The sequence below is a fragment of the Mustela lutreola genome, chromosome 6, assembly GCF_030435805.1.
Source record: "Mustela lutreola isolate mMusLut2 chromosome 6, mMusLut2.pri, whole genome shotgun sequence".
Classification (NCBI taxonomy): domain Eukaryota; kingdom Metazoa; phylum Chordata; class Mammalia; order Carnivora; family Mustelidae; genus Mustela; species Mustela lutreola.
This window is the reverse complement of record NC_081295.1, coordinates 44,584,249-44,600,992: the sequence shown is the minus strand read 5'-3', so window position 1 is coordinate 44,600,992 and position 16,744 is coordinate 44,584,249.

The following is a 16,744-nucleotide window of genomic DNA, read 5'->3' as shown; positions in this document are numbered from 1 at the left end:
CTCAGATTTAATCAAAGTTTAGAAATGAAAAGTAGCTCTATGTTACTACTTGGAAAAATGATGGTACTAGGAGCAGTAACATGAAAACAGCAAAATGATAAACATTACAGTCCAGCAAGCTCAAAGCTGTCTACCATGTAAGACATGAACTTGAGAACATTTTCTTGGCACTTTTGGACTATTTGAACTAAATGGAGCATAAAAAGGCCTTACCCATTTTTTTTTTTTAATTCCATTCACCCTCTTAAGAAGACCAATGAGTCTTTGAATAACTAAACAGTGAGTCTGGAATCATACTTGATCCTAGAAACTTTTACACTATTGAACTGGGTGGCCTTCAACAGCAGAGATACAAAAAACCTTTCCCTGCAGTACCTCTTTGCAAATAAATCACTCTTGCGAACAGCTTTCAAAATTTAGGAGGCCTCCAATAGCAAAACCATTTGGATTACAATGGTTTCCTTTGCCCTGGCTATATTCACCAACCCAGGTCTTCCTAAGTTCCATCTTTGCCCACATGTCTAGTATAAAGAAAAAAAACAAAACACTGTCATCATTTTCGTCTCCTGCTGCTAGCCCCTTACAAAATCATAATAAGCAAATGAAAAGCTCTTTAAAGGAGAAGATAATTAAAGGGAAATCTAAATAAAGAAAAAGTATTAAATGGATATCCATCAAGATGTCTGTAGCAACTGGTTAAAAGGCTGGTATATTTCTAGACCACATGAGCGCCCCTCTCCGTCCCCAGCCATCTACAATCTAGCTAACAAAATGTTAATGCCTGGCACCTAGAGGGGCTTCGGTTCTGATGGGAAATGCTTGTGCTGTGTGTGATTACCGGAAATGGAGAGACAGAGATGGAGATATTCTCAGACATAAAGAGAGGGATAGAGACTTCTTGGAAGTAGGCAAACTGCATTCATTCTATTTTCAGCACTTATTTCCTGATTCCCTTTAGGGGAATCACAGTTTTCTCTAGCTCCTGGGCAAATAAGTTAATTTTTCAGTTAAAGAAAGTTAGAAGTCAATGTTTAAATAACCATATATTTCCACAGAGATATGGTACAGCAAAGCTGGCATTAAAAAAAAGAATATTATAATAATATCCTTTGTAATAATAACCCAACTAATACTTTGTCATTCATTATGAAATTGAAGGTTTTTACCCCAAAGAAAATCTTCTAATGGACTTAGGGTTGTAAACCAATGATACAAAAGATTAGACTTGTGTTAAAGGAGGCATGGTGGGCCCTATTGTCCGTCAGCTGTGTTAGTTCTCCCGGTCCTGTGAGAACCTGCTCATTTCCCTAGCTAGCCCCTCCCCAGCTCCAGTGTGTCTCCAAGGTTCTGCTGTGCCACTCCTTAAAAATGTCTCTCATACTCTGCTAAAATTTCCCAGAAACTCATTCTCCCACTTCTATTCTCTGCGTGTTGGCAGGTTCTAAATAAGCCAGGGTACTTACCAACATTTTCCCAGTAAAAAGCAACCCATGAAAATTCTGGGAATTAACTCAAAGAGGGTTGGGTTTGAGGCCAGGAATAGTCCCTCGCCTACTGTCTAATGAGTGAGCTCATTTATGTGGTGCAATGGTCTGAATGTTTGTCTCCTCCCTGAATTCGCACGTTGGAACCCTAACCCAGTGTGGTGGTGTGAGGAGGTAGGTCATGTTGGGTTAGGTTACAAGGGTGGGGTCCTCCTGAATGGGATTAGTGCTCTTATAACAGAGACCCCACAGAGCTCTCTAGCCCTTTTTGTCACATGAGGATAGAGTGAGAAGTCTACAACTGAGAAGAGAGCCCTCATCAACCATAATGCTGCTCCGATCTCAGACTTCTAGCCTCCAGAAGTGTGAGAAATAAAGTTCTGTTTTCTGTGAGCCACTCAGTCTATGGCACTGTGAGACATAGGGATCATATGGGAAGAAGATCATATGGAACATAGACACACAGAGACATAGGGATCCTATGGGAAGAAAACCATCTTGTTAAGAGTTTAGAGGAGGGATGGAGATGGTGAGGACCATGAAGGCAAGGATACAGCATCTGCTCCAGACCAACCCTGAGGCTCCATCAGGGCACTCAGCTGGGAGGATGGTCTCCCTTTTTCCAAGACAGGTCTGGGGCTGGGCTGCCACAAAGATTGGGGAGGCCAAAGACCCTTTGGGGTGGATGGCACCAGCAACAGGGCCAGTGACAAGGGATAAGTTCCCTCCCCTAATTACCCTGTGAGCAGTGGGCACCAATAGAGACTGGAGATGGGGGATGGGGGAGTGTGAGGAGCCTGAGTCCCATGGACATAGAGAGAAACTCACCTAGGGCCTACTAAAGGTTCATGGAAGGAGTTGCCCCTCATGAGGCAGTATAAGCAGGAACTAGAAAACACACATCCTGGCTGTTCCTTGACCTTGTAACACTAGAATTAAAGAGGCTTGGGGGCATCATTCTGAGTTGTAGTTGCCCATTCACTCCAAGATTAGGATGCACTGTCATTATCTCTACTAATCTCTTGCAAAGAGACATGGAAAGGCCTAGTATACACATTTTCTAAGAAAGAGCTCCAAATGAAGGTCCCATTCTAAGTAAGACATTGGTGCAGATACACATTTAACATCTCTGGGGATGTCAGGAGAGAAATAGCAGAGCTGTTCACGAGAATCTGCTGATGTTCCTTCCAATGGGCCTGTGTCTTTCCAGACATGAACTTGGAAAGAATGTTCCAGACAAAGGAAACACTTCAACTTGTTTGGACTTTTGTGTTAGGGATAACTTTTCCTCTCTGTTTAGACTAAATTTGTTCACATTATTGCCCACCTCCCACAGAAGGCTTTTTTTTTTTTAACTTTTTTTTTTAATTTTATTTATTTATCAGAGAGAGAGAGGGGGAGAGAGCGAGCACAGGCAGACAGAATGGCAGGCAGAGGCAGAGGGAGAAGCAGGCTCCTCGCTGAGCTAGGAGCCCGATGTGGGACTCGATCCCAGGACGCTGGGATCATGACCTGAGCCGAAGGCAGCTGCTTAACAAACTGAGCCACCCAGGCGTCCCCCACAGAAGGCTTTTTAAAGCCAGCAACCAACCCTAATAAAATTTTAATGCCACAGATATACTGTTTATCTGCTTGTGTACTCTGTATATATCTGTGCTTCACATACTAAAAAATATTTTATGAGGGTGCCTGGGTGGCTCATTTGATGGCTCATTTGAAAGTAGCTGCCTTCAAGTCAGGTCATAATCCTGGAGTTCCAGGACAGAGCCGCACATCGGGCTCCCTGCTCAGCAGGAGTCTGCTTCTCCCTCTGCTTCTTCCCCTGGCTTATGCTGTCTCTCTCTCTTTCTCTCTCTCAAATAAATAAATAAATAAATAAATTTAAAAATATTTTATGATATTATGATATTTTTCCCCCAAAGACCATTATTTGTCCCCTGGAAGCTGATATTGCCCCCAGTGGGAGTGCAAGATTTAGACATCTTTTGTTTTCACAGCATGTACATCTCAATATTAACCCTGCACCCTGCATTCCAGGCCCAGCTCATCTCCCATTGGAGCCAACAGCACACATACCCTCAAAGATCTAGAACCTTCCCTCACACACACATAACTAAGATGGTATCCACATGTATAACCCACTGCTGTGGCTTATGTTTATTACATCCCCAAACTGGCCTGCTGCTACTTTGCATACATCCAAAGGATCTTGTCTTTGGTTTTGCTGCTAAATCATATGTGCCTGCTGAAATATAATCCATTACCTACTTGTTAATGTTGTTAGACATGTCCCAAACTTCTCTAGAACACTGCAGTATAAACACTTTGCCCTCCATGAACTAGAAAATCAAATTTCCCTTTTTATACCAGAAGACTTTTTAAACAACATAGTCTCTCCCCATAAAGCTCTTATAATTCCCCAGATCCCAAACTTTTTATTTTTCATAATCTATACAAACTGTCAAATCATTGGTGACGTTGGCAAAAATGGGAGTTCACGCCACTTTTTCTCAGCTCCACGTTCACCACTCAGAGAACATAAAGTCAACATCTACTTTTCTTGCCGTGGGCTCTAAAAAATCCTCAAAACATGAATTTTTAAATGGAGAAGGTGTTTTCCAATTATATTAAGCAGAGGGAATCATTAAACAGGCACCTACCACTCTGGGGGAAAATCCACACATTCAACTCTAGTCATCATAAAATACAAGTATCCTAAACAGAGCCTTTATGCAATGCCATGGCACCTTCAGCCTTCATTTTGTGGTCTTGCCTTCTCAGTAAGTCTACTGCTGATAGCATCCAATTAATCACCCAGGTATTAGACTTTGTGATGCAAAGCAATGAAGTGTTAATGAGGACCACGTGTGGTTTGTGAATGGCCTCCATGTGATGGGCCATGCTTGCCAAAAGGAGGGAAAACACTCAAGATGGAGCAATGAGGGATCATAGAAAGCAACCCCAAGCAGTAATACTGTGTGCGTTCGGACTTCAGAAGGATTCCAAATGCTACGCTAATGTTTTGTGTCAATTTGATTTCAAAACATGCTATTTTCAAAACCTTTTGGGGGTTCCTAATTCACTCATAATGGTAATTGTGGGTCCACTACTCTTCAACACATAACAATCTAATTTAATTCATTAGGAAGAATGAGTGCATTGGAAAAACAAACATATCTGAGTTACGCCACACTTTGTCCTTCCTACCTCAACTAGTCATGCAGAATTGGCAATTTATTAACATGTCTGAAATATGCTTTGAAAGACTTGAGTACAAGGCCAACTTCGGCTTTCAATCAACCCTTAAGATTCACACATTTTCACATTTTGTATTTTCATCAATAATTTATCAGCCTGACACCAACTGCCTGTAGATAATAATGGCTCTTGTAGAATGTCTGAATCAATGTTCCTCAGCCAGGAGTGTGTCTCTTAATAGACTGGAGAGATTCTGAACATTGACATGTCGATTCCCACACCTGGAGAGGCTGTTTGAGCATGGTCCGAGGCTGGGCTCTGGAGTCCTTATTTTTCAGGACTAACCCAGAGTTTGGCCTGCACATATGTTTAGGATTAAATGTACTAGTCCTTTAAACATGATTCAATTAACATTTCTTATTCACGTATAAGGTTATATTCATAACTTTAAAGATACCATATTTCTTTTCATTTATATACAACTTTAAATTGGACTGTTCTGTGGAAGTAAGCATGCTTAGAAGATGGGGCAGAATTTTCCCGAGGTGGACATTTATGGCTGTCTACAGTTCTGGTTAATATTACTCAGTAACAAACCACCCCAAAATCAGTGGGGCAAAGCAACCATTTGTTTATGACAGGAAATCAAACAGGGCACAGCAGGCATGTTTATCTTTTGGCCTCACTTGAGAAGATTCAGACACTGAAGATGACTCAGTTGCTGAGGATAGGAACCATCTGGAAAGTCCTTCACTCACATTTCTGGCACCGGGGCTATACTGACTCCCGCAGAACTTGGCTGAGGCTGTCAAAAAGAGCACCTCACATGGCTTCTCTCTGTGGCTTGGGCTTCCTCACAGCATGATGGCTTTAGGGTAGCTGAATTTTTACTCACTCCAGTATGAGTGTTTCGGACAACAGTATAGATACTGTACTCCCTTTATGACCGCCTTGACACCACCTCGGTTTCATTATTCATGGCTCAAATTAAGAAACAAAATAAACCTCATGGAAGAATTTCAGACACTCCCCAAAGCCTCAAAGGGAAGAGATTTGGGGATGAGGGGAATAGCTTTTAGGGTTCCTCCATCCCTACCCTAATTTGGCTTCAAGAAGAACCTAGGTATTTGTGAGGCAAAGCAAAAAGGAAATACAGGCCCACCCGTAGAAATTTCTGGAGTATCTAACAAATTATGGAGGGCATGTGGCCAGCTATCCCATGAGGTGGGAATGAGAAAGCAAAACAGGATAATCCTATGAGAAGAAAAATGCCATTTTTAGACCTGCAAACAATTTTCACCAGCCAGCATTGTGGTCTCTCAACTCAGTGACAGAATGAAGATGGTACATTTCCGTAATGCTTCAGTGTTTTCAGAAAGCCTTCTCATTCACTCTCCCATTCTGAATTCAGAAGCAGCAGGTACAGAGGAAAGGCAGGTTTTAATGGCTTCGTCTTTCAGATACGAGACTAGAGAGAATAGAAGGTGTGGAGTAGATTCTTCTGACAGTCTCGCTGCTACTGTGAGGCAAAGCTAAGATGTGCATGTATCACCTCACACTTTATTCCACACGGGCTCATCCAATTGTCTTCACTAATTACACAACAGAAAATCTCACCATGCACGCATCTCTACCACACTACTGAAAGCACTGAGCTACCAATTCAAAAAGGTCCATTTATGGGGCACCTGGGTGGCTCAGTGGGTTAAGCCTCTGCCTTCGGCTCAGGTCATGATCTCAGGGTCCTGGGATCGAGTCCCGCATGGGGCTCTCTGTTCAGCAGGGAGCCTGCTTCTCTCTCCTCTCTCTCTCTCTGCCTGCCTCTCCATCTACTTGTGATCTCTGTCAAAAAAATAAAATCTTAAAAAAAAAAAAAAGGTCCATTTATGTATCGTTAGCTGACAATGGTTGAGTGCTTACTATATTCTGTGTCTGGTATGGCTTGGATGCATGGTTCATGCACACTCTTGCAGCTCCAAAACTTGTTTGTAATGTTCATATTGATTGATACAAGATGGATAAATAAGGGATAAAGTCCCCAAGATAAAACGGTGGTAGCTATATAATTTTTCTCAAGATGACTATTAATGATATCACCTAGAAACACCAAGTAAATTCAAAAATGTCAAAGAGTCACACACATGCTGTGACCAAGGGGGAAACATAAATGATATCCGTTTCCCTACTTGACCTACATGATTTGCCCCATGAGCGTCTACAGTTCCTTCCAAATTCACGTAGTTGTCTTGCCAAAACTCTTCTCTGTGACATCCCAAACATGAAGAAGAATCCTGAGTAGAGGAATCCAAGTAGCAAATGAAAAGGGAAAGCCCTGGATCCTAAGGAGCCACTTAAAATGATAAAGCATAAAAAGAAACAAGAGGACTTGTGATATCACCAGAGCAAGAGGCTAAGGGAATCGGTCTTGGGCACACCACGGGGATGATGCAGAGAACCTCAGAGAAAGCTGTTCAACGGGGAAGTGTAGGGGCTGCAGAGTCTCTCGAACAAGCTTGAGGAGGCAGCCAGGGATGGTCCCGGGGCTACTGGGGCAGGACTGATGATGAGGTCAGATGGCTGCCCACCAGAGCTGAAAATGCCAGAAGCATCGCCCGCTGGACTTGGGCTGACAGACACCTGCCAGGATAGACCGCAAGGTCAGGCAGAGTGGCCACCCACGTGGCTTCCCATCTCACTTAACAGCCATCTGGGCAGCTTCGTAAAGGAAGGAGGACATGGCAAAACAACAAACACTGGATTTCTGTTTTAGGTTAATGCCGAAGGGAAATGGGACAAAGCTTTTTGGTGTCGGAACCTGACATCCTGTTTTCTTCCTTCACTCTCTTCTTCCAGAGCTCAGAAACCCCCACATTTCACGGTATGGCTGCCACGAAGCAAACCTCATGCTTTCGGTAAGATGAAGTGCTCTATATACCCTAGTTTAAAAAAAAAAATTATTAGGTATTTAAGATGTTTAAAACTTTTATTAGGTTTTTGGAAGGGTATTCCTTACTAGATTATACAGGTGTTGAATGTTCTACCCAATTCTATTTTTCCCGTAAGCCCCACCATTTTTACTGCATGAAATTCTATAATGCCTCAATTTTTAAGAAGACATATATTACACTAGAGCAGAAATAACTATATTCTCTCTTTTTTTTTTTTTTAAGATTCTATTTATTTGTCAGAGAGAGCGAGCGAGAGCGAGCACAGGCAGACAGAGTGGAAGGCAGAGTCAGACGGAGAAGCAGGCTCCCTGCGGAGCAAGGAGCCCGATATGGGACTCGATCCCAGGACGCTGGGATCATGACCCGAGCTGAAGGCAGCTGCCTAACCAACTGAGCCACCCAGGCGTCCCTGTATTATCTCTTTTAATCTTCCTTATATTCCTACTTTACAAGAGAAAACACTGAACACTGGGTTGGTTTCCATTTGATATTAAAGTCCCACATCTTGAGCATCTTCTCCCAACCCGTATTCCCTTTCTTTTTTCTAATATAATGTTTGCCAAGTAACTCCTAAGATGTCACACTAAGAAAAATCACAAGTAGGGAAGTAGCTCCCAGCCCCACTGAAAGAGGGAATTTGCTCGGCATCCAAGTGGAAACTGGTTTCTAGTACGTAGGCCAAGAGTTCACCCAAAAAAAATTCTCAAAAGAAGTTCTTAAGGCCAAAAGAAAGAAACAGAAGGACTTCCAAGAAATGGATCCTAAGGAAGAAAAAAAAAAAAAATCCAACTGGCAATCTGAAATAACAGGCAATTTTCCCAAAGTGACTGATAACTATTGCATTATTTCTCCCAAGGTCAGCAACAGAATAGGAATTAGAAAGACCAACTTGGGACCTTCCCTACTCCTTTTAAATATTGTGTTTCTGTTGCTTGGAACATTCATATTTCTGCATCAGACTCCTCTCCTTGCTATATTTCACACCCCCTCTGGCTTCACATCACAAGAACAAGGTCAGTATTTGTTTATAATGGAATAGGGGTGCGATGGTGAATAATACAGATGTATATTTTACTTGGAACAAATGCAGTTCACCTTTCTTCTCTGAGTAAATTCAAATCTTGAGAGAGACTGCAATGCATAAACCTTCAAAAGGAGGCCCTCCTTGGGTATTCAAAACATTTTATCACACCACAAGATCCTCTTGTTTCGAGCAAAAATCACCAACAAAGAAAAAAACAGTTTCTAAAGATACTTGTTGGGAGTTTGGGTTTGTTTGGGATGGCAGTTATTTCTTCTGGGACAAACTGTCAATGTTAACAGACAAACCAAATTATGTTGATGGAATTGGGAATGAGAGGTTTAAACGAATGACTTCAAAAAGGTACATCTGTAATATCCTAGGAGAGTACGTTTTCTTAAGCCCGTTGCTTTGGGTTTTTTTTTTTTTTTTTAAGATTTTATTTATTTATTTGACAGAGATCACAAGTAGGCAGAGAGGCGGGCAGAGAGAGAGAGGAGGAAGCAGGCTCTCCGCTGAGCAGAGAGCCCGATGCGGGACTCGATCCCAGGACCCCTGAGATCATGACCCGAGCCGAAGGCAGCGGCTTAACCCACTGAGCCACCCAGGCGCCCTGCTTTGGGTTTTTAAGAAGGATTGGAATAAATGTTTCTACATTAAAGCAGAATGCTAAGGTCAAGATGAAGAGAATCGATTCTACGATTCTCTCAAAAGCTCAAAATCGAGAGTTTTTTAAACAGAGACAGGACAGGGATCGATCTTGAGACATACAATAGATTAGCTTCCATTTGGAAATAGGCAGGAACTCAAGATACAGAACATAAAACTTTCCGTTGGATTCCTATTTTATTTCTTTTGTGGCCACATGTGTCTGTCTAATCTTGACCACAGAATCAGAATGTTAAAAAGACTTTGAGGGTTCATCGAATCCACACCCAAGCTTATGGGAAGACCTCCCACTAAATCTCCAGACACATGGGGACTTACCCTGTTTTTAAAGACCTCCACAAAGTCTTTACAAAAAGTGTTCAAACACCAGCTCTCCTGCCAGCAGTCTCCTTGGCTTGTTGAATTTGCATTGGCCCCACCTCCATTAATCAATCCCACCCCAGCAAATAGGAGCAGCCCCTTGTCTCTAAACATTCCAACATCTGCCTGCGCTTATGTGCACTGTGTCGCCCAGCTCTGGCCCCTGAGCTGGCAGTCTTGTTCTAATCTCTGTGGGGGCCAAGGCACAGGTGTGGGTCTCAAGCAGCCCAGGCCCCCACACTCCCCCACATGGCCACTGGCAGCCCTCAGCTTCTGAGGGGAGGCAAATTCCTAAACACTCCAGAGCTTTGGAGTGTTTTATTCTTCACAAGGAAAAAAAGATTCATAGATCTTCTATTAGGGAAGCGGCATGTGACACATGACATGAAATATTCGCACCCCCCCCCTTACAGTGGATTGATAATTATGTAGCTTCCCCCGATCAAACTCTCAATCAAGCCTCAAGTTCTGTGGGGCCAACTTCAACTGAAATTCCCCCTCTGCTGGCTTGGAACGGCAGGTAAGTCGACTCTCCTTCTCGTTAACATGAAAGAACTGGAGGTGTTAGGAATAGCCCCAGGACTGAAAAAACAGGTACAAACAGTGATGTTTCCCAGGAAATGTCTGTGGCCAGAACCGTGAATGAGGAGCACTCACCAAGCCTGAGGGGAATGTCTGCTTTCCTTGCCGCAGCTATCCTTCGGCCTCAGAAGGCCTCCTGAAACGGCTTTCCTCCTCCGTTTCCCCCATCAGGGCTTGCAGCTGGCCCCTCTGCTGGGCATCAGAAGGCCTGAGAGGAACACATGGGGGTCATCAGTAGCACCCACCAAAGCAGTGAGGATCATATAAGGAGAACGGGGACATGGCCACAACCCGCCAGCGCTCCGCAGACAGACCCGCCCCAGGGATGACAAGGGCTGTCCACCCCCCACCTCGCGGTGAGAGGCTCATGCTGTTTGAGCATCTTTCTCACGTTCAGCAACAGAAGCTAGGACTCCTGAGGTGACTGATGTGACTGTCCACTCCAGTCCACAATGACATACCCCTGAGAGAAACACGAAACCCAGCTGGAAATGGAGAAGCTTTTGGGGTCAGTCTCTTCTCAGGTGGCACAAATTTGCAAACCCCGGCCCCTTCTACCAGGGCCATCACCTAGGGAGTTAGATACACCAGCTAGACCTCCGCAGATAAGGCCACTCACTTCCCTCTAACTTCCTGCTTGTTGCACTCGCTCTGAAGGCCTCAAGCTAAAATCAGATTTTGATATTTAGTGTAAGAACTATGGAAAACCCCCACCTTCATTTATCAAAATCATCTTTCAATCTCCCTTAGTTGTTTCCACAGTGAGAAATCACACCCAAGTTCTTACAGCCCCATCTGAGCCCCATCCAGCTCAGATGACCTGAAACTGATGTGTGGATTTGGATCATGTTAAATCAGTGTTCCCAAAGCTTGGGTCATCCTTTCTATCGCAAGGTGATTTTCCCAGACTAAATGAGGATATTTTTATGTGCCAAACAGATTGCTTATACAAACTTGGTTCACGTGACTTTTAAAGAAAGCATATAAATTACACCACTATAAACCTTTCTTTTTTCAGATTTGTAACTGGAGGGTCATAAATATCAGACTTGATCATCTTTGGTTCATAATCCAGATGTCACTGTCTTACCGAGCAAGCCAAGTCTTAGAAAGGGTAGCAGCGCCCCCTGCTGGTTTCCTTTGCAGGCTGCGTTTTTACAAGGTTGAAGTCTAGGTATGAAGTCCTTTGATGCTAAAATCCCTTGTAGTTAAGAGAGGAAATGAGGTCTTGAATGCAACGTTCTTCATTTCCTCAGCAACGCACCCTGCAGCAAAGAGAGGTTCACATTTCTTCCATTATTATTTCTACCGTTTAATACGGCCAGCCACATTAGACCTGATGACATCTCAGTGGCATTGTTCCCCATTACTAATCGTGTGTGACAAAACCATGAGGGGGTTCAACCTATCCCACTCCATGTAATACTCCCACTCCAGGAAACTGACCAGCACTCCTGGCAATCTTTGAGGTGGTCTCTCAGGACAAGGACAGCCCACTTAAGATGGCAGAACCTGGTCCCATGCCATTTGGGTTGTTACTCTGGAGACCAACTAAGAGCTTCAGCTGCAGTAAGAGAGCCCTGATCATTAGACACATTGCATATGATTGATCCTGATCTGAAAGCAGCTTACAAGCCCCAACATGCCAATCATTTACTGCCAAAGGAATCCCTATGGATTTAGAAAACCAAGAGTGGGTGGCTGGATATGGCATATTATCAATGCAGTCATTCATTATCCAACAGAAATATCATTGTGTTCAACAAATATTTAGTGAGCATTTACATCGTCCCGGCACAGCGTAGGCATCAAGGATACCATGGTGAACAAAGAAACAAAAACTGCCCTTCACGGAGCTTGCTGTGTCAGGAAGAAAATAGGCAACCTACAAATAATCCCCAAAATGAACGTATTACAAACTGTGACAAAGGACATGAAGGAAAGGCACACAGTGCCAGGGTGTCATATATCATCTAGGGGAGTAGAGACAGTTTCCTTGTATAAGTAACATTAAAACTAAGATCAGGAGGACAAATGGGAGTTCCAGAGGGTTCAGACAGAAGGGAAGTGGGGAGCATTTCAGACAGAGCAATGAGTATGTGAAAAGCAACTAACTGCCAGGCAGAGAGGGTCAAGTTGTTGGATGTGAACTTGTCACGAGTGTCTGTGTCTTTATGACATTATAGCTATAAAACTGATCCCCCCCCTCCAAAAAAAATTAGATTCTAGAAGCCAATAAACTTTTCTCAGCAATTGACCAAATTCCTGCAGCAAACTGAGTCATCAGCTCGTATCTTGGGAAAGGAGAGAATAGCAGCCAACCCTTGTACACAGTGGGCCTTCTTCCAGTTTTAAAGCCTACCCACTGGGAGGTCAGGATCCCACTGAGCTCTTGGGTTTGTCTTGCACACTTGTGACTGCTTGCACCATGTCCCTGTGCCAGAGTTTTCCCTTATATGGACATCTGCTTACCTGGATCTCTCACCTTCCCAGACACCAGAAATTCCTGTACTTAATAGTGCTTCTACGCTAAAACTTCCCAGAATTTTACCCTGGCCTTCTTTGACAACACCTCAAAAGGATGAACTGCAACATTATTTTATTTCTTTATTCCTGATATTTTAACACTCACTTAGAACTCACTATGTGCAAGACAAGTTCTACGTGCTTCACAAATAGGAACTCATTTAATTCCCTTGATAATCCTCAGAGGTGGTTACTAACATTATCTGCATGTTACAAATGGAGAAACTGAGGCACATAGAAGATGAGTGGCAGAACCACAATTTGGCTTCCAGAAACAGATCTCAGAATCATCACTCCAGGTAGCTTCCTCGTAGCAACAGTAGAGCACTCAACCAATGGGGGGCAACACTCTATCACACTCCTCTGCTATCCGTGTGCTGCTCCTCCTCCTAGGAATGCCTTCCCATCTCCTCCTCCTCCTTTAAGCTCAGTTCATGTAACATCTCCTCTGCCAGGTCCTCCTCTCTCCCCCACATGATCTTTCTTTTGTTTGTGCTGCCTCTCAACCTTGTGCTCATACAAGGGTGGGGATTAGGATGATGGGAATTGGGCAAAAGTAAAGGGGTGCCAAAACATTCAGGAAGAAAGATCAATAAGACTTTTATTGTAGGAAAATGTACATAACATAAAGTTTGCGGTTTTGACCATTTTTAAAGGGTTTTTAATATAATTTTTTCATTTTTTTATAAACATATAATGTATTATTAGCCCCAGGGGTACAGGTCTGTGAATTGCCAGGTCTACACACTTCATAGCACTCACCATAGCACATACCCTCCCCAGAGTCCATAATCATATGATCATATGATCATATGATAGTTGTCTTTCTCTGACTGACTTATTTCGCTAAGCATAATACCCTCTAGTTCCATCCACATCATCACAAATGGCAAGATTCCATTTCTTTTGATGGCTACATAGTATTCCAGTGTGTGTGTGTGTGTGTGTGTGTGTGTACCACATCTTCTTTATCCATTCATCTGTTGATGGACATCTAGGTTCTTTCCATAGTTTGGCTATTGTGGACATTGCTGCTATAAACATTTGGGTGCACGTGCCCCTTCGGATCACTATGTTTGTATCTTTAGGGTAAATACCCAGTAGTGCAATTGCTGGGTCATAGGGTAGCTCTATTTTCAGCTTTCTGAGGAATCTTCATGCTGTTTTCCAGAGTGGTTGCACCAGCTTGCATTCCCACCAACAGTGTAGGAGGGCTCCCCTTTCTCTGATCCTTGCCAGCATCTGTCATTTCCTGCCTTGTTAATTTTAGCCATTCTGACTGGGGTGAGGTGCTCTCTCTTTGTGGCTTTGATTTGTATTTCCCTGATGCTCAGTGATGTGGAGCACTTATTCATGTGTCTGTTGGCCATCTGGATGTCTTCTTTGCATAAATGTCTGTTCATGTCCTCTGCACATTTCTTGATTGGATTATTTGTTCTTGGGGGTGTTGAGTTTGATAAGCTCTTTATAAATTTTGGATACTAGCCCTTTATCTGCTATGTCATTTGCAAATATCTTGTCCCATTCTGCCAGTTGTCTTTTGGTTTTGTTAACTGTTTCCTTTCCTGTGGAAAAGCTTTTGATCTTGATGAAGTCCCAATAGCTCATTTTTGCCCTTGCTTCCCTTGCCTTTGGCAATGTTCCTAGCAAGACGTTGCTGCGGCTGAGGTTGAAGAGGTTGCTGCCTGTGTTCTCATCAAGGGTTTTGAAGGATTCCTGTCTCACATTGAGGTCCTTCATCAATTTTGAGTCTATGCTCATGTGTGGTGTAAGGAAATGGTCCAGTTTCATTTTTCTGCATGTGGCCGTCCAATTTTCCCAACACCATTTGTTGAAGAGGCTGTCTTTTTTCCATTGGACATTCTTTCCTGCTTTGTCGAAGATTAGTAGACCATAGAGTTGAGGGTCTATTTCTGGGCACTTTATTCTGTTCCATTGATCTATGTGTCTGTTTTTGTGCCAGTAGCTTACTGTCTTGATGATGACAGCTTTGTAATAGAGCTTGAAGTCTGGAATTGTGATGCCACCAACTTTGACTTTCTTTTTCAATATTCCTTTGGCTATTTGGGGACTTTTCTGGTTCCATATAAATTTTAGGATTATTTGTTCCATTTCTTTGAAAAAAATGGATGGGATTTTGATAGGGATTGCATTAAATGTGTAGATTGCTTTAAGTAGCATAGACACTTTCACAATATTTATTCTTCCAATCCAGGAGCATGGAACATTTTTCCATTTCTTTGTGTCTTCCTCAATTTCTTTCATGAGTACTTTATAGTTTTCTATAGATTTGTATAGATTCTTTGCCTCTTTGGTTAGGCTTATTCCTAGGTATCTTATGGTTTGGGGTGCAATTGTAAATGGGACTGACTCCTTAATTTCTCTTTCTTCTGTCTTGTTGTTGTAAAGAAATGCAACTGATTTCTGTGCATTGATTTTATATCCTGACACTTTACTGAATTCCTGTGAAAGTTCTAGCACATTTGGAGTGGAGTCTTTTGGGATTTCCACATATAGTCTCAAATCATCTGCAAAGAGTGATAGTTTGACTTCTTTGCTGATTTGGATGCCTTTAATTTCTTTTTGTTGTTTGATTACTGAGGCTAGGACTTCTAGTATTATGTTGAATAGCAGTGGTGATAATGGACATCCCTGCCATGTTCCTGCCCTTAGCAGAAAAGTTCTCAGTTTTTCTCCATTGAGAATGATATTTGTGGTGGGTTTTTCATAGATGGCTTTGATAATATTGAGGTATGTGCCCTCTATCCCTACACTTTGAAGAGTTTTGATCAGGAAGGGACACTGTACTTTGTCAAATGCTTTTTCAGCATCTATTGAGAGTATCATATGGTTCTTGTTCTTTATTTTATTGATGTGTTGTATCACATTGATTGATTTGCAGATGTTGAACCAACCTTGCAGCCCTGGAATAAATCCCACTTGGTCATGATGAATAATCCTTTTAATGTGCTGTTGGATCCTATTGGCTAGTATTTTGGTAAGAATTTTTGCATCTGTGTTCATCAAAGATATTGGTCTATAATTCTCTTTTTTTGATGGGATCCTTGTCTGGTTTGGGGATCAAGGTGATGCCAGCCTCGTAAAATGAGTTTGGAAGTTTTCCTTCCATTTCTATTTTTTGGAATAGTTTCAGGAGAATAGAAATTAATTCTTCTTTAAATGTTTGGTAGAATTCCCCTGGGAAGCCGTCTGGTCCTGGGCTCTTGTTTCTTTGGAGATTTTTGATGACTGTTTCAATCTCCTTACTGGTTATGGTTCTGTTCAGGTTTTCTGTTTCTTCCTGGTTCAGGTGTGATAGTTTATATGTCTCTAGGAATGCATCTGTTTCTTCCAGATTGTCAAATTTGCTGGCGTAGAGTTGCTCATAATATGTTCTTATAATTGTTTGTATTTCTTTGGTGTTGGTTGTGATCTCTCCTCTTTCATTTATGATTTTATTTATTTGGGTCTTTTTTCTTTTGGATAAGTCTAGCCAGGGGTTTATCAATCTTATCAGTTCTTTCAAAGGACCACCTCCTAGTTTTGTTGATTTGTTCTACTGTTTTTTTGTTTTTGTTTTTGTTTTTGTTTTGTTTCTATTTCATTGATTTCTGTTGTTTGGGGATGGAATGTTCTGAATATATCTGTGATGTCCATCTGGTCCAGTGTGTCATTTAAGGCCTTTATTTCCTTGTTGATCTTTTGCTTGGATGATATGTCCATTTCAGTGAAGGGAGTATTAAAGTCCCCTACTATTTTTGTATTATTGTCGATGTGTTTCTTGATTTTGTTATTTATTGGTTTATATAGTTGGCTGCTCCCATGTTAGGGGCATAGATATTTAAAATTGTTAGAGCTTCTTGTTGGACAGACCCTTTGAGTATGATATAGTGTCCTTCCTCATCTCTTATTATAGTCTCTGGCTTAAAATCTAATTGATCTGATATAAGGATTGC